This window comes from Myotis yumanensis, unplaced genomic scaffold, assembly GCF_028538775.1.
Source record: "Myotis yumanensis isolate MYYU_CA2020_CCGP unplaced genomic scaffold, mMyoYum1.0.hap1 SCAF_18, whole genome shotgun sequence".
Classification (NCBI taxonomy): Eukaryota; Metazoa; Chordata; class Mammalia; order Chiroptera; family Vespertilionidae; genus Myotis; species Myotis yumanensis.
In genome coordinates this window covers 32659840-32679563 of record NW_027223769.1, presented here as the reverse complement: position 1 = coordinate 32679563, position 19724 = coordinate 32659840, and positions in this window count along the sequence as shown.

Sequence of the window (19724 nt, the reverse complement as noted above, 5' to 3'; positions counted from 1 at the left end):
TTGTAAGGAGAAAATCCTATGAAACCTGAAAGAGCCAATTCTAGGACCAATTAGTGAATTTAGGAACATGTTAATATGTAAGATAAATAAATAAATACCAATTGTATTTCTTATACTGAGAAAGAAATATCAGAAATTTAAAATAAAGATACCTCTAACAGCCAAGAGACACATAAAATATTCAGCAATAAAACTGACCACCCACAGGCAATTCCACTAAATTGAAAACTATAAGACACTTTTGAGAGGAAAAAAAAACCCTCAATTAATGGAGAGATATGTTACTTCACAGATCAGGAGGCTCAATATTGATATGTCAGTTGTCCTTAAATTCATCATACAGTCAACAGAATCTCAATCAAAATCTCAACAGTGCTTTTGTAGAAAGCAAACAAAAAAACTGATTCTAAATCCACATGGAAATGCAAAGAACGTAGAATATCCAGCACAACTTTGAATAAGAAAAAAAAAAATTGGGGGGCTTACATTTCCTCAATTCAAGCCAGTAATCAGGAAAAGGTAGTACTAGTATTAATGTCAAGATAGACAGTGAGAATAATGGCACATACTACGGTCTAGATACAGAGCCATATGTAGTTGATTGATGAAGCTTGAACAAAGGTACAAAGGTAATGTAGTGTAGAAAATATCTTTCTGTTTCTCCCTCCATTATCCTATACCAGTGATGGCAAACCTATGACACGCCTGTCAGAGGTGACATGCGAACTCATTTTTTTTTTGGTTGATTTTTCTTTGTTAAATGACATTTAAATATATAAAATAAATATCAAAAATATAAATCTTTGTTTTACTATGGTTGCAAATATAAAAAAAATTTCTATATGTGACACAGCACCAGAGTTAAGTTAGGGTTTTTCAAAATGTTGACACGCCGAGCTCAAAAGGTTCGCCATCACTGTCCTATACCCAGAGTGTCCATTCCCACACAGATTCCCCCAATTTATGCTTGTATAAGGTATAAAACTCAAGTAGTTATTTTGGAGTGTGGCATACCTCCTCTATATATTTCTATTTTATCTATCATCTGGCTATTTTTCTTATTTAACACTAGAGGCCTGGTGCACGAAATTTGTGCACGCGGGCCGGGAGTACCTCATCCAGGCCTGCACCCTCTTCAATCTGGGACCCCTCGGGGGATGTCTGACTGCCGGTTTAGACCCAATCCCTCTCACAATCCGGGACCACTGGCTCCTAACTACTCACCTGCCTGCTTGCCTGATCGCCCCTAACCGCCTCTGCCTGCCGGCCTGATCGCCCCTACCTTGCCTCCCTGCCGGCCTGATCGCCCCTATCTTGTCCCCCTGTCGGCCTGATTATCCCTAACTTGCCCCCCTGCTGGCCTGATTACCCCTAACTTGCCCCCCTGCCAGCCTGATCGACCCTAACTTGCTCCCCTGCCGGCCTGATCGCCCCTAACCACCTCTGCCTGAGCCCCAGCCTAAGCCACAGTCTGCCCTCCCTCTGTGAAAGGCGACCTGGCAGATCAGGGGAAGGCGCCGCCCCCATTACCCCACTGCTGCTGCCACTGCCGGCCTGAGCCTGGGCCCTTTGCAGCCACCCACGGATGTCTGAGCCTGGGCCCTTCGCAGCCACTGTGGCTTTGTCCGGAAGGACGTCCAGAAGGTCATCTGGAAGACATCTGCTCTAATTAGCATATTACCCTTTTATTAGTATAGATGTTTAAACTTAGCAGCACATTCACAAATGTGGTTCAAGTTATATTCTTGCCCTTCATTTCAAAAACATTCCATTTTTACCTTTTTAAAAAATGTGTAGTTTTGTGTCCAGGTGAAGCAGTTTGTGGTTTTAAAAACGACCGTCTATGGAAACCTACACATGTTTTCAACCATCCTTTCCTCTTAGAAGTAATGAACAATTTCTGGGGGGCATGTGAATAAGCTGTCTGTGTGTATTGATGTAAAACTGCATTTTCCCCCCACAGTGAGAGTGGGGATCCTGTAGACAACAAGTTATTGCAGTCAGGGACAAGTAACTCAAGGACATGGTAGACAAGATGACTTCAATAAATCCTACAATCCCTGTTCTCCGTGAAAGTTTACCAACATCAAACTTGTTACCAAAGCAATTCTCTTTCTGTCTTCTACTGAGGGGAGAGAGCAGTTAAATATAAAAAATAATATCAGTGTGGCAGGTCAGATATTTAGAAAGTTATCCTTTGCGCCTGTGGTCACATTCTTATAAAAGTACATGGAAACACTGTGTTCAAACTTGTATATCAAACTTTAAGAGGGATATAGGCCAACCAGACAGAATTAGAAGTTACTATAAATACAGAGAATTACAAATTTACTACCTGTTACATACTATTCACAATGATGGTATATTTAATATTCCTTGGCAACAAAATGTGAGATAGTTATAATGATACCTACTTTACAGATGATAAAACTGGGATTACATTTTTCTGGGGCATATTAATAAACAAATGGAGCAGCTGGGTTTGCAATCCACATCTGCAGAATTAAAATCTAGAGTCTACTAGACTACAGTCAAACATAATACTAGAGAAATACTTGATAAAAAGGAATCTACTTGGACTAGAGAATAAAATACTAAATTAGGAAATTAACGTGGCCAGTGTTGCTCAGTGGTTGAGCATCGACCTATGAACCAGGATGTCATGTTTTGTTTTGTTTTTGTTTTTTAAATATATTTTATTGATTTTTTACAGAGAGGAAGGGAGAGGGATAGAGAGTTAGAAACATTGATGAGAAAGAAACATCAATCATCTGCCTCCTGCACACTCCCTACTGGGGATATGCCCGCAACCAAGGCACATGCCCCTGACCAGAATATAACCCGGGACCCTTCAATCCGCAGGCCGATACTCTATCTACTGAGCCAAACTGGTTAGGGCAGGATGTCATGGTTTGATTCCAGGTCAGGGCACATGCTCGGGTTGTGGGCTCAATCCCCAGTGTGGGGTGTACAGGAGGCAGCCGATCAATGATTCTCTCCCATCATTGATGTTTCTTCTATCTCTCTCTCCCTTCCTCTCTATAAAAATATATTAAAAATTAATTTGGAGAATTTTAATGTCAATGAAGTACAGTATTTGACTTTCTTTAAGTGGTTCCAGTGGTTTGTGCTAAAAGTAATTTGAGGAAAATATAAGGAGATGTAATTTGGCTTCCAAAACCAAGATGATCAATACAGGTCTCCAACAATCGATTGGGTGTTTCCTATGTGGTGACTTCCTTGTTGCCAAAGGAGTTCAAAGTGAGGCTAGAGTCTAAACCTGCACTCTCCAATGTGGTTGACTAGCCACATGAGGCTTATAATTTATGCTAATTAATATTAAATGAAATTAAAAATTTAGTTCCTCAGTTGAATGAGCCAAATTCCAAGTGTGCTATAGGCATGTACCACTTCACGTAAAATATTTATTTAAAGGACATTATAGTTACTTTCCTATTTAGTTTCACGCTTCCTTTGCAATTTTAAAATTTTTTAGCAATATTTTATATCTTCATAATATTGAAGTCATCACAGTGGTGACTGGGTGAATGGAATTCTTTGAGGGCATTGTTTATGGGCACTTCCCAGCTATCTCCTCTTTGTCTTTCCTACCAGATACAAATGCCAAGGCAGAGTTGTCATTGACACACAGGCCTTTTTCCTACATCATCTATGGTAAAATATCTTGGAAGAGGAGGTTTGGTCATCAACTCCCATCTGTCATCGACCTACAGTTACATAGAATCAATACTAATAAACAATTTCATATTCAAGGAAATGGTGCACTGGTGGGGGATGTTCCTCAGCCCAGCCTGCACCCTCTCCAATCTGGGACCCCTCGGGGGATGTCTGAGTGCCCGTTTAGGCCCAATCCAGGACTGCTGGCTCCCAACCACTCGCCTGCCTGCCTGCCTGATTGCCCCTAACTGCTTCTGTCTGCCAGCCTGATCACCCCCTAACTACGCCCCTGCCGGCCCAATCGCCCCCAACTGCCCTCCCCTGCTGGCCCAATCGCCCCCAACTGCCCTCCCCTGCTAGCCTGATCACCCCCAACTGCCCTCCCCTGCTGGTCTGGTCGTCCCCAACTGCCCTCCCCTGATGGCCTGTTTGCCCACAACTGCCCACCCCTGCAGGTCATCTTGTGGTGGCCATCTTTGACCACATGGGGACGACCACCTTGTGTGTTGGAGTGATGGTCAATTTGCATACTGGTTGCGACTAATTAGCATATCAGGACTAATTAGCATATCCCTCTCTTATTGTGTTGGAGTGATGGTCAATTTTCATACTGGTCATGACTAATTAGCATATCTGGTCATGACTAATTAGCATATCCCGTCGTGACTGTGACAGCATTGTGACCAATTTACATATTACCCTTTTATTAGTATAGATATACTACGTTCTTTTCAAAAGCTACTCCTGCCCAGCTTGTGTAGTTCAGTGGTTGAAAGTGACCTATGAACCAGGAGGTTAAGGTTAGATTTCCTGTCAGGGCACATACCCTGGTTGAGAGCTTGATCCCCACTAGAGGGCGTGCAAGAGGCCGCTAATCAATGATTGTCTCTCATCATTGATGTTTCTATCTCTCTCCCTCTCTGAAATCGATCAAAATATATTTTTTTAAAAATCGTTCTTTCTCCAGTTCCTATAATAAATACATCTGTACTAGCAGTACAGACACATTGCCTTTTCTCCCTGTCAGAACATTTTTTCTGAAACAATGAGTATGTTATCATTTCTAACATTTAATACCCAATTATATATTTTTCAAATATAAAAATGATCATCAAATACTCGTTGAGCACCATTATGTTTATGTAAAGTGATTATTGAGTTAAAAATCATTTTAATTAAATTCCAAGAGAATATCAAACTGTACATTTACTTCATTGATTATATATCTATACTAAAAGAGGCCCGGTGCACTGTGGGGGGGGGGGGGTCTCTCTCTCAATCCAGGACCCCTCGGGGGATGTCCACTTACCAGCTTAGGCCCCAATCATAGCGATCGGTTGTTCTGTTGTTTGGTCGATTTGCATATTAGGGTTTTATTATATAGGATACCTCTATCTGTCTATCTACCTATCTATCCTCTATCCATCTGTCTCCCTGCCCTCAAGGAACTTGCCTTTAGTTTAATATTTCATTTTTCCTCCCATTAGGATTGACTATTTCTGTGTGAGCTATAATAAAGCTATGCACAGAGCAGATTGAATATCAAAGGCTATGTCAAATGGGAAGGCTTCACAATGCAGCTGCCAATTCTTTGAAGACTTGAAAGCAGAGTAAGATTTGAAAAGGGACAGACATTTTTTGAAAAGCCAAGTGCATGCATTTTTGAAGATAGCCCTCCATCGCTACACAGAGGACCCTGGCACAATGGTTCTCAACTTTGCCCGCCCAACTGAAACCACCCAGGGAGCTTTCAAGGCAGACATGCCAGGCCCCTGCCCCTGAGATTAGAGTTTGTTTGGTCTCAGAAGAGGCCTGGTCACGGAGACTTTAAGAGCTCTCTGGGCGATTCTCATAAGCAGCCAAGGTTGAGTGCCCTTGCCTCAGGTGATAGGCAAGAGGTTGTAGGTAGGGAAAAACTGGCTGTGTTACCAGGCTATTGTAAAAATCTCCTATGTATAGGGTGGGGCAAAAGTAGATGTATGGTTGTGCATATGCAAAACAGAGTTCATAAAGCTATTGTAATAATCATAACCTGCTTGTCTTTTTCCATACGAACCACTGTAAGCCTACTTTTGCCCCACTGTGTATAATAATTTACACCAGTTGTGGAAGTCATCTAAATTACTGGCATACATTTGTTCATAGCGTTCCTATAGAAAGTTATAAAATCTTCTTGCTATGTATTTCATTTTAGCTTACATTTCCAGAGTATTTCAGACACTTCCCTTTATAGTATAAAATAATGTTACTTGTGAGACTTGAAAATAATTTTATATCCCCCATTCTTATATGGATGAAGGCAAAATAAAGTAAATTTACTGTCTTATGTAAGATACAAATAAAGTGTCTAATCCAGTTCCTGACATGTAAAAGATGAAGGAAATAAACTAATATTTAGTAACTATAAGTCCAGGACTGGGCTAGGTAATGACATATGTAATCTGAATTTATCTTCCATCAACAATTTTATGTATTTATATGTGTGTATACATAGACAACAAAATATAGGATTATTAAATGCACAACTTATGTTAGTAAACATTATTTTTCTGAAAAAATATTATGAAAACACTTTATTTTTAAGTGCAAAGTACACTGATTAGCCCTAGTACAATGTTCTGACATACCTTAGTGAACATCAAGGGTCATGTAGATTACTACGACCTATTGTAACTACATTCTTATCACCAAATTACAGTGTTCACCTGAGTGGAATGCTGGTTAAACCCATTCACAGACACCACTTAATCCTGGAGTGATAATGATTAACATACTAAACATGACTTAGGGAAAACTCAGTTTTCGAGGTAATTTTTAAAAAATTTTTTTTATTGATTTCAGAGAGGAAGGGATTGGGAGAGAGAGATAGAAACATCAATGATGAAAGAGAATCATTGATCGGCTGCCTCCTGCACATGCCCCCTACCGGGGATCAAGCCCACAACCTGTGCATGTGCCCTGACAGGGAATTGAACCTCGATCTGGTTTATAGGTCCATGCTCAACCACTGAGCCATGCAGGCTGGGCATGCCGAGGTAATTATTTTAAGATTGATCTGAATAAACCATGGTGGACATCTGGCCTCTGCTCCCTCTTTCACCTAATTTCCCGCCCATGTCCCACTCCCTGGCTGTTCTCACTCACTGGACTCCTCACACCCTTGGAGACCATATGCTGCTTCTGATCCCAGGCAGTTTCATACTCTGTTCTATCTCACATGTTACCATCACCATCACCATCACTGAGAAGGTGTACCTGATTACTTTCATCTAAACAGGTCACACCTATTTCTTTGCCATGATCCTTTTTTTTTTCTTCTCTGAATTAATTCCACATTATAATTATACTAGACGCCTGGTGCACAGGATTCATGCACTGGTGGTGGGCATGGCCTATGGGGATCGGCCCACTGTGGGAGCGCCGCTCATCCTGGTCAGCCGAGCGGCTGTGGACCTGCCCTCAGAGCGGCTGCTCCCGCTGTGGTAGCAGCTGCTCATCCTGGTCAGCCAAGTGGCGCTCCCACTGTGGGAGCACACTGACCACCATGACCACCAGGGGCAGCTCCTGTGTTAAGCACCTGCCCCCTGGTGGTCAGTGCATTGTTCTGGTCATTCCACAGTTTGTTCCGTTGCTGGGCTTTTACTGTATAGGATTTTCATGTCTCCCAAATATAAACCTCCAGAGGGTAGGAAGCTAATGTGTGTTTTTCTTTCACTACAGTGAAAACAGCAATTCATTTAAAGTAGTCAAACCTATTTGTTAAATGAATAAAAAATCCATGACACTGACATAGGCATAATATAGAAAACCAACCCAGCAATTGAAATAGAGTTTTCATGAATAGACTTTGGCCAACCATCTATGGATTATAGAAATTTGTAGAACAAGGCGATGTTCAGTTTCTCTTCCAGCTATGACCAAAAGATTCAATGACAAAAATTGAAAGATGATCCTTGGCCAAAATAGTTAATATGGAATGATTTTATCAAACGTGGAAAATTACAGGTCCTGTTATTAGATGATAGAATTCCTGTAAATTATTCAAAAGGAACAAGATAGAAATATGTGAAATTAAATATGAAATGGGGAAATGACAAGGTGTTTTTTTTTCTAATGGTAATATTGTTTGTTTTAAAGTAAATATAAAAAATGCTAGGTAACTTAGTCTGATTCCTGGCCATAACAGCTTTGGCGTGTCTTAAATAAAAATGTAATGGGATTGATTTATAACCTCCACAGTACATTGTCATAAATAGCTGTTTCTATAACCCTGCCTTATGCCTCTGCATTTGTGATGGGCCTAATGTGAACTGTTTTTACAGTTTTGTGTGATAACAGCAGAAAGTTGCAGGCAGTAGCACATCTGTTATAAAATAAGGATGCCGCACAGCATGAGGGCAGATCAAGAGGCGTGATCCTCACGCTGTGTGAAAGGATATTAACTGTGGAAATGATGTTAATTCCTTTCTAAATGTCATTAATTCAGTGCATTCTTGCTATATTACTAAAAGAAAAGGCTATTATATCTTAATGGTTACTGGGACAAATAAATACCAAATTGCTGAAATAATTAAATCCTTTTAATAGGAGTGTGTTTGGTTCTGTTCGATTTATTTTTCACGCATTAAAGTTTAAATGGGTTAAAGGTACAGCCATCAGGGTGGGAGGGGCACTGTTAAGCTGTGCTTATTAAAGTATGTCTCCATTCAGTTATGTAAACAGCACAGGTGATAGACAGATAAAGAAATGTAGCCAGAACAAATAGGCATGAAAGGTCGCTCCAGAAACTGCATTTAGAGACAAGCACGTCGCACATCTGTGTTTCTGATGGATTATGGTTCACAGTGCTGATTTGTGAGGCCAGTATTTCATGGCATTGTGTCCCCATGCGCATTTCCTGAGAGACACATTTAAACCACCGGCTCTTGAATATTCTTACCTGGACTGGTTTGAGTTACTGAGAAACAGACAAGATAGGATTAGACATGCAAGAGATTTATGGGGAGAGAGAGCGGGAGAAGGTGGGGAGGATCCTCAGAATGCAACCATGCTGTGCAAGGGGAGTCTGGCAGGTAACATCTGACCGCGGCATGGGTCTAGGAGAAGTTTCAGCAATGTCACTGGGGAGGTCTCAAGCTCAAGGCTATCATTGAAGCAGTGACATCTCCCCAGGTGCCTCCTAAGTAACCCCTCCATGCTCTGCCACTGGCTCAGAGCCGCCCACACAAAGCTTCGCCTTGGTGCAGAGGACACAGGAGGGTGACAGCTGAGCCTTCGTCTCTGCAACAGGACACATGGACCACACATGGTCATAACGGTCATAGTATCCATAGATCTTGTTTCCTCTATTTCTCTCATATGTCCAGATCCTCATAGTATTTTAAAATTACTATGCAGCCCTAACCGGTTTGGCCCAGTGGATCGAGCGTCGGCCTGAGGACCGAAGGGTCCCAGGTTCGATTCCGGTCAAGGGCATGTACCTTGGTTTCGGGCACATCTCCAGTAGAGGGTGTGCAAGAGGCAGCTGATCGATGTTTCTCTCTCATCGATGTTTCTCACTCTCTATCCCTCTCCCTTCCTCTCTGTAAAAAAATCAATAAAAACAATAAAAAAATAAAATTACTATGCAAAGGATGTAGACACTTTTACGAGCTTCATGAATTATTTCCAAATGATACAACATCCAGAGGGCACAGTTGGACCTGTTCATGAATGCATGCATTCAGCACACCTTATTATATATGTGTCATCGCCCGATGCTATTATTATTAGTTTCCATTTTTATGAGTTTGGGAATAAGCATGAAGTGATATTCAGATTTGATGGCAGAGCTGTGTTTTCTGACTCCTTTTGGAATCGCGTGGGGTAGAGTGGAAACAGAAACTTGGTCCTTAGGAGAGGAGCAGGTGGGCTCAAGGGTTCTGTGTGGTTATGATATAGTTCTTGCCTTTTCCTGATGCCTGACAAGTCTTAATGCTCGGCCTGTTCTTTCATTCCTGTGGCACCTGCTTCTTCCGTTTATTTCTTCATTCTTTTGATCCTGCACTGGGGCGGTGGTAGGTGAGCATATGGAGGAACCCTCCTTTGGAGGATTGCAGACAACAGAAACAGCAGGCCTGCTGGTGGGGAGGCAGCGTCTTATTTGTTCAAGTCAACCCACTTCCCCCCAAATGAGCCCCGGGCAGAGGGGCCTCGCAGCCCAGACTGTCAGAAAACACGGCGTGCCTCAGACCTTCGCTGAGATTGGCATTTCGGGCAGAAAGGCAGCCTGTGCCTCTGGGATGTCACCGCAGAGTTTGATGGTTCTTAGTAATTAATCAACTGCTTCCAGGAAGGCACCAGGCTGTGTCAGGGAGAGTGAATCAGGAGAGAGCTTCACACGCGTGGAGAGGGAAGTAGAATTAGTCTCAGCAAAGATGATACCACCCTGCGCTATCCTCTTCAGGAAAGGGGTCCCGCGTACACACAGAAAATCAGAGTGTCCCCCATGGCTTTGTGCAAAGTTGGGTCTTCGTTTCCCTCACTGTAAAGTGAAGCAGCTGAAAACGAGATCCTGAAGAACCCTTCCAGGTTTAATATTCTGGGGGCTCCATCCACGTCTTTCCTCTCCTTCAGCTCGATGCCCCTACCTCTCAGACCCACCTGAACTTGGGGTCATCTGAATTCTTTCTCCTGTCACCTGGGACAGGTTTGACAGGTGTATTAGTCAGCTCGGGCTGGGCTGCCACAACAAAATGCTAGCGATTGGGTGGTTTGAATAACAGAAACTTATTTCTCGCACATCCAGATCTTGGGAAGTCCAAGATCAAAGAGCTGGCGATGTAGGTGTTCACCTGAGGCCTCTTTCATCTTCTCACTAAGACACTAGTCCTACTGATTAGGGCCTCACCTTTATGCTCTCCTTTTACCTCAGTTACCTCCGAAATGTCCTCTCTCCAAATACACTCATGCTGATGGTTAGGGCTTCAACATATACATTTTCCGGGGACACAGTTCAACCCATAGCAATTAGGGTTGTGATAGTTAAGGAGCCACCTGAAGCAGCGATTATGGTGTGCTTCCCTCACTCCTCAACCCTGCCCTTTCATGCCTCGTATCTTCAATCTGTTCCATTTCTCTGTCTAAAATACTTTCTCCAAAGCTTGTCTTTTCGCTAACATGGAAATTCTTACTTATCTTTTAAGAGTCAATTAAAACAAAACTCTGGAATTTTCCCTTACATCCATCTTCATTTAGTGTCTCTCACATTCTCCCCCCATTTTCCTACATTCATTTGCATATACTTCACAATAACACTTATTCCCTTCTCTCAGGGATAATATGCCATCCATTTCTTTTTCTTCTCTTAAATTATTTATTGAAGTGTAATTACTATGAGGGTTGAGATCATGCTTCGCTCAACATGTCTGAAAGAGAATTGTGGTTTTTGTATTTGGGGGATGAATTAGCCTGGTTCTCATGACAAGGCACAGTGTGAACCAGTTTATGTAAACGAATTAAACTGAACACTATTTTGTGTATGGAAATCATCTCCCCACAATAATTCACCATGACCAGTGCCCGCATTTCTATATCAGGATTTTCAGTTGCTGCTGATAATACTAGTTGGGACAAAATATGGTAGTGGACACTAGATTTTGCCTATCAAACAATTTGGGGTTTTTTTCTTTTTGTGCAAATACTATTTCTGTTATTTTCTTTAATATTTACGAATATGTTCAGATTTTTACAAAAATAAGTCTATACTCACGAAAGAAAATTTAAAAACATTTTTAGAAATAAAAATATGAAATATGTTTTAAAATGATTAACAAAAAGTTGTGTTTAGAAACCTCTGAGTAACCAAGAATTTCCAAAGATTTAGGGTCCCTTTTCCTTTGCAGTGTTCGAGTCCATTCTTGTTCTCTTACATCCTTGACAAAATTAGCAGAGACTTTTCTAATTTTTAGTTTTGTTAAAGAACTAGATTTAGTTTTAGATTTAGTTGATCGTCATTATTGTTTTTATTTATTTATTTGGTTTTATTATTTCCTTTCTTTCTATATTCTCTAGATTCAGGATTCACTCTGTGGTTACTTATTTATTTATTTTTAATCCTCTCCCGAGGATATGTTTATTGATTTAGAGAAAGGAGGAGGAGACAGAAGAGAGAGAGAAACTTCAATTGGTTGCCTCCCTGACAACCAGGTTCAAACCCACACCTTTTTTTTATTATTAAGGTAGTAATGTTGCAACATTCCAGCAGAGAAGGAGGACAAAGTATTCAAATTTATCATTCATTCACTACCTCAGATTTCCTGGCGGTTGATATTGGATTGGGGGGGAGGGGGGGAGGAAGTAATTTGCACAACAATACCAATTTTACAGGTAGTAAAATTGAGGTTTAGATGGCTTTTAAGAGATATTTGTAAATTCACACAACTATGAAATGATGATGCTATAGTTCAAACAATGTAAAACAGAATGTGCTTAAGACAAAAAATAAAAATAAAAAAGATAAAGGAAACTAGATGTTACACAATGTTTTAGGGTACGCTATGATAAGAATAAGAGACAAGCTATAAGTCCAGAGACGGAGAAATTGGGAACAGAGTCCAGGAAGTAGTTGGAAATAGACAGATAATAGCTTTAATCAAGGTTATACCTACTGTGCAAAGCCGCGTGAGGGAAGAAGGTGGGTCAGTATGTGGTTGGTACTGCCTCGTCACTGTGACACTGAATTCCTAAATTGTGTGTGTTTACCAAAGTTGACCGTTACTAGATTGTCTTTATAAGGTGACTTCCACTTCAATCTTGAAATGTCTAGAGGGTAATAATTGGAAAACCAACACAGACAGATATATGTTCGCTCAGGTATGTGTGCCTAAATGTGAGGTTAGAGATGGGTTCCTTAGCTTATGATCCTAAAACAGGATCTCTGCAAGGTCATTACACCTAAGACTGGGAGCACCTTCCTCAGAACTTTGGTGGTTCTAAATATATCTAGCATATATAGAACAGAGAACAAACAGATTTCTAGATTCCACACATTGTATGTGCACACGCGTGCACGTGCACGCACACACACACACACACATCTGTTTCTTGGCCTGGCTCAGGAATTTATTTCCCATATGCTCCATTCTCTGGCTTTCTAATGGTTCATTTTATGATATGATATTGTTTCACACATGAATGAATTGAAAGGCATGAGAAGTAATCTGCCTGCTGTGAATTTATTTGCAAATCCCTTCTCTTTCTCAGTGTCCATGCATTTGAGTCTCCATAACCAAGTGCCAAGAAATATTTTTTCCTTGGTAGCTTGGTATTTACACTCTGCCTTCACTTCTACTCTACCCCGCCCTCAAAGAAAACATTTGGACTTAGTTCAGAGTTCTGAAAGAACATTTGCATTGTAGATTCCCTCTTCACATTTGCAGTGAAAATAATAAGAGACAACTCATTCCCTAATGCTCCCATTACAGAGCATTTGCATAACATTAATTATAAAAGAATTAATATTGTATATGCTCCACTTATAGACCCAAATATTTTCTTGGAATTGATGTGATGTCATGCAAATGTGCAAAAAAGTCACGAGTGTGTTTTTTCAAAATATAGTCAGCATGATACAAATATTGATTGCATTTTTTATTTGTATTAGCAAAATATTTTTTTTCCTTTTTGCTTATAGATCTTTATGTTTACCCCTCTCAAAAAAATCTAGCCATGGTATCCTATATAATAAAAGCCTAATATGCTAAGTGTCTGGTCACCAGATGGCCGTTCAACCAATCAAAGCATAATATGCTAAAGCTGCTCAACTGCTTGTTATGATGTGCACTGACCACCAGGGGGCAGACGCTCCGACCAGTAGGTTAGCTTGCTGCTGGGGTCCGGCTGATCAGAACTAAGTGAGATGGGCTAGTCACGCCCTGGAGCCCTCCCCTGCCCTGATCATGCACTGGTGGGGTCCCTCAGCCTGGCCTGCACCCTCTCGCAATCCAGGACCCCTCGGGGGATGTCGGAGAGCCAATTTCTGCCTGATGGCAGAACGACCCATCACTATGATGTGTACTGACCACCAGGGGGCAGACATTCAACACAGGAGCTCCCCCCTGGTGGTCAGTGCACTCCCACAGGGGGAGCACTGCGCAGCCAGAAGCCAGGCTCAAGGCTGGCAAGCACAGTGGTGGTGGCGGAAGCCTCTCCTCCCTCCACAGCCGTGTTAAGGATGTCCAATTGCCGGCTTAGGCCTGAGGGCTTCTGGACTACAAGAGGGTGCAGGCCAGGCAGAGAAACTCCCCCCCTCCCCAAGTGCATGAATTTCATGCACCAGGCCTCTAGTTTCTGTATAAACAAATAAAACACATGCACTTGTACACAGACAAGTCAGAAATGGTCCTTGACCTCAGAGAGCTTAGCGTCTAATATGGAAGAAGGTTATTGCATAGGTGATTGTAGGTAAGAATAGAAGATATGCTCTTCAGTCTGTGTTTAACCTAGCCTGTGACAGCATTGAGGACTTCTAGAAAAAATGACTGAAATATTAAGATCTGACAGATGAGTAGGCTCTTGCTAGCTTCCCTAAAAGGAAGGATGAGCTCTACAGACCAGGCAACTGTAAATAAATCTGACCTGCTGATGAGCACGCACTACCCACAGGTCACCGCCACCAGAGAGCACCATTTGTGAGAGAAGGGACAGCATTTCAGGGTTCCCCTAACCCAGTGCCATGAAAAGGCTGAAACAAGTTGAGAAGGCAGGTCTACAGTGTAGATTTTCTTTCTTTCTTTCTTTTTTTTCATAAGATACAATGTTAAGAGCAAGTTAGATGTTCTGAGCAGCAGAATGTGTGTGAAAACTATTTTGGACCTTCCGAAAGGACATTAAAGAGCACATGAATAAATGGAGGGGACTTGAATTTGCCTGCTGTAGGGAAATACCAAAGTGATCAATGGAACAAACAAGCAGGACTTCAGCCTATTTGGAATCTATAGGCACATTTATTAATTTTTAAAAATCAGGGGGAGAACTTTCATAACCAATGAGAATATTAAAGGATAATCCAACAAATGATTCTATATAATAAAGAGCTAATATGCTAATTAGACTGGATGGCTGAACAACCGTCCGAACGACCTTTCGGATGAAGCTGGGGCTGCGAGGGCCGAGCCCTTTGCACGAATTTCATGCATCAGGCCGCTAGTATTAAATAATTCTACAACTTAGGGGAAACTTAGAGATCAAGTTATGTTATGCATCCACAATGCTTTGGTAAAAAGTTTTTATGTAAAAGGGATAACATCTATAACAAGCACCCATACACATTTGGGAGCAATAATAATAATTGATAATAGTTAGGGTGAAATTTTAAGAAACATATTTGGGGGAAAAGTTAAATACTTAAAAATATCATATTAATAGGAAATTGCAAAAATAATGACAAAGAAATAATGCCCTCATTTGAAGCACTATAAAATTTAATAAAAATGTTGTCGATAGCCAAATAGGCAAAGGATATTAATGGTAGAACTTCTAAATGGGTAATACAAATAGTCAATAAACTTGTAAAGTGCACAATAAACTTCACACCAATGCAAATGAAAACAATAATATGCCACTACATCTTTATTTAACTAGTACCTGATGAATTGCTGGCGATTTGACAGACAAGCATCCTTAGTTATATCTTGCTGGTAGAAGTGTGAGTTGATTCCATCTCATATTAGAGCTTAGTCCTTTGGAGCCCGCACAGTTTGCTGTGGGGCACATGGCTGTTACACCTACAAGGTCTTGTGTTTCTGGGCAAGAGAGAATGCAAGTGAACAGGGCAAGTGTGGATCATGGGATGGGGAGGGGAGAGGTAGGGAGGAAGGGAAGGAGTATACCCACATTTTGTTCCCTGGGGTTTTAATCAGGAGCTTTTTCAAAATAACCAATCAGCTTCCCCAGCTTTCCCGGGCTTATGATGGGTCCACCCCTCACCAATGATCCCTTTCTCAGGTTAGACTGACAGGCCTGTAAGGTCAAGCACCTCCCTTGTGCCATGTTCACTTCTATTGCCCATGTGTTTACTTCCCCTTGCTCTGCCCCCCGCTCCCCCCCGCCCCCCCGCATCCTGTGTGGGAGGGACAGACTGCTCCCTACATGGGGGGAAAAGAGGGTTGTGAGCAAACAGGCTCAGTGTTCCAGCCCATTAGGCTCAACAATGTTCCATTCCTTTTGCTTCCTTCTATTAATTTTTAACTGACTAGGGTAACAAATCCACAACTTCCCAGAATGTAAAATCTTCTGAAAATGAAAAAATAGTTTCAGAAGATGTACAAGCAAAGAAAGTGAATAGAAGAGATAGAGATTAAACAGGTCTGAAAACTCCCCAAATTGTATCCTTTCAAAAATACAAGTTAATACAATCAGGAAAGTAAAAATCCTATTAACAATTAGGGTATCAGTCAAATTGAATTCTTAGAGTTATATAATTAACTTTTTTTTCAAAAGTAGTTTCTATATTGAAAGGAATATAATATGCAAATTATTTTAAATGTTATTTCAAGTAGTTAAAAGTTTCAAACACATGAAGGAAGACCCATCATGGTTATTTTTGTGTGTTTTTTAATTCTGAAAGTTTTCAGAAAATCATTTTAAAAAAATAAGCCTAAAGTAAATTTCAGAACAATTAGTATCCACATTATTCAAATCTCTTAATAGGTGGAGACCAAAATAGTATTTACATTGTGTTGTATCCCTATGGGCCAAGTTCAGAGCATCATTTATTAAAAGGCTAATCCATTTCTCATCCAATTCTTTCAAATCTCTCTCTCCCACACTATTCCCTAGGTCTCTGTTGTGTTTAGCAGGTGACCATTATCAATATGTACATTAGATGCTAGACATTTTTTAATATCAAATTTATTTTTCTTGATAGTCTCTAAGCATTGAGAAGGACCACATTTTATTATTTTTATATCAGTTATAATACCCAGTAACACATAAGTTCCATAAGAGATACATGATAGAGTCAAGAACTATGTAATATATTTAAGATCAAATTTAGGTATCTGTGAGGAAATCTGTTTATGTTACTTAGTTACGTGAACTGAGGGGAGTTAACTTCCCTGAGTTTTGGTGCCCTCGTCTATAAAATGAAAACCCAAGAACCGTACAAGTTGTTCCATGAAACTGTATAAAGCTGTCTCATAGCCATTCTTTTTGAAGAATAGCCGGGATTAATTGGAAACATACCAATGGTGTACATTCGGTAAGTTACTTCACCTTGTTAAGGCTCAGTTTCCTCATCTGAAAAATGGATATGAAGATAATTACTATCTTGCAGGACAATAATGGATACTGACGAAGGTAATATAACTAAACTTGTTAGCAAAGTGTTTCCATCAATGTCCAACCATTTCAACAACTTCGCCAGATTCTCCCAGTGACAAATGGCATTCTCTCCTCTTGACCTTCAGTTCGCTTCCTCAATACGTTTGTGCTTTACTTCTTCTGGAAGAAATCAGAAGTCAGTCCTGAACTCCAAGTAAAAGAGGACAGAGTCAGCTAGGCCAGGAACACATAGCTACACTGGGTGCAGAATGGAGGGTCAGAGCTGAATACTTGCCTTTATGTTATTAAATGATAATACTCATGCAAAGTCATCTTTGCAGACACAGGCAACAAATAATGAAAGGAATATTATGAATCCTTTGAAATGCAGCAAAAGAAGCCTTGGTGAAAATTTTACCAAGTTAGAGTCATTAGCTAAACAGATCCTGACAGCTTCACACTCACACAGACACTTACCAAAGGCTGGATTTGTGAGACACCCTAATAGGTGCCTCTGTATTTCCCTCAAACATCCCATTTTGTTCCAAAGTGTGGATAGTGAAATGTCACTCCCATTCTCTCTGCCATCCACGTGTTTTAGAAAAGCACAGTTGACATTTCCCCTCCACGACGATGGGAAGAGAGATTCTCTGCCGTATCTCACTGTTTGATCCTATAAAAAAGGGGAGCATTGTTGAGGGAAATAAGTCAATTGATCCCTTTAAGCTTTCAGAACGAAAGGAGACTTTCTTAGGTTTTGGCATTTTCTGTCTACTGCTAAAACAGCTCATGGTTATGTTACCCCAACTGAAAAATTATGGATCATGCCACATAATTTATATCACTCAAGAGAAAGGTGACCTGATGGAAATAGATTTTAATGAGCATATAACACATGCTGGGCATTTAATTCATATATAGTGGTCTTGTACTGTTCACGAAGATACAATGCCATAGGAAATATTGACCTTATTTTGTAATCAAAGAAACTAAGGTCAGAAGGTTGAAAATAAATAAAAATAAGTATCTCTCGTAGAACAATACATGTGTGAGAGGATTCCAAGAGAGATATAGAATGAGAAATGAATTCCATTTATTTATTTTTTAGCAGGGAAAAATATTACTATTACTAATAGAATATGTTATATCCATACTTCAAATTTATTTTGAAACTTACTATATTTTTAATTTATTTCATTTTTATGTGAACTGAAAAATAGAACTTTTAAATATAATGTTTCTATTGAATTACTTCAATTCACCACCACCCCTGAAGCTCATCTCAAATTTTACAGAGCAATTGGCTTTAAAAATGTCACAAATATATCAAGCTCTTAAGTATTTTCATAACCCTTAATACTTAATCTTACTTCTGGAAATAAATTCTGAGAAGTTAACAACAACAAAATAGTTAAAATATCCATAATGTATAAAGCCTTATTTAAAATACTGAACCCTTTGGAAATGGCACTTCTAATTGAAAGGAGAGAAATAAACAAATTATGGTCTGATTTACATGAATAAATACTATGCAGTAATTAATCTTTGCAAATATTGTAATTTCATGAAAGCATGTTTGCTTTCTATTATGTGAAAAGATAATATACTTTATGTATACAATACTTAAAATATTGTATGTATAAAGTATATTGATCTTAAAATTATGTACAGGTTAAAATATAAAGGAACTATACTGAAAAGGTTAATTTTTGTTGGTGACTATATTTAATATTATGGGTGCACTTTTTCTTTCATTTCTCTATTTTCTATATCCCAAATATTTTCTCATGAGCACATATAAATTTTTAAAGTGAATAAAAATAAATCTCATTAAAATTATTTTAAAAATAAGTCTTAGCATTTGGAAGGCTTTTAAAAAAAATTTTTGTGTGGGATTTATTTTTTTAGTAAAACCTAGAATAAGCTAATCACCACCACAATCCCCCAAAATGTTGAAAGATGTCATCTGAATAGGATGGATCACCCCTCCACAAAACTAGATCACATTCCTGCTCCATTATTATTTTAGAAAACTCACCTTTCAACCATCTACAATACGGCCATCATTCATATCAAACTTAATTAGAAAACAGGTTGGAAGTTGGAGGAATTCCTAATTTAAATCAATTAAAGGGGAAGTTGTCAGTTTCGCTTTGGGTTGGCTTATCTCTACTCTCAGGGCAAGACGGAAGAGGCCTGTCTTCCCCAATCTCCTTGTCTTTCTCCAGGATGATGTCATCGTGTTCAGTGTGTAAATCTAGGGACTCAGGGCGACAATTAACATCTGAGACTCCTGCCACAGCAAGGAGAAGGGGCCCCGGTGACAAATGAACGAAGGCCTCCCAGGATTCCATGCTGCATATTCTTTGATGGGCACTTTTGTTCGCAAATGACATCTCTCTAGCAGGTGGGGCACGGGGACTCTGTTCCCCGGCCCTATTTTCGTTCTGTGTTGAGAGCTCTTCCTTCTTTCCTCACCCATGCCCTAAATCCTATTGTGTCACAGTTAATTTAGTTATCAAATGGAAACAGCATGTCAGGTAGTGACTATTTAAGGAGCACATTCCTTTCACTGAGGGGATCATTATAGGCCCTTTGCCTCCCCATTGCTAAAATAAGACTCCTTGCCTTATCTTTTGTCTACCCATATCCCCGCTGGTTTAAAACGTGTGCTCCCTCTCCACCCAAGTTATATAGAACTACTTTCTGTGTAGTCATTTCGTTTCATGCATTCTAAAATCATC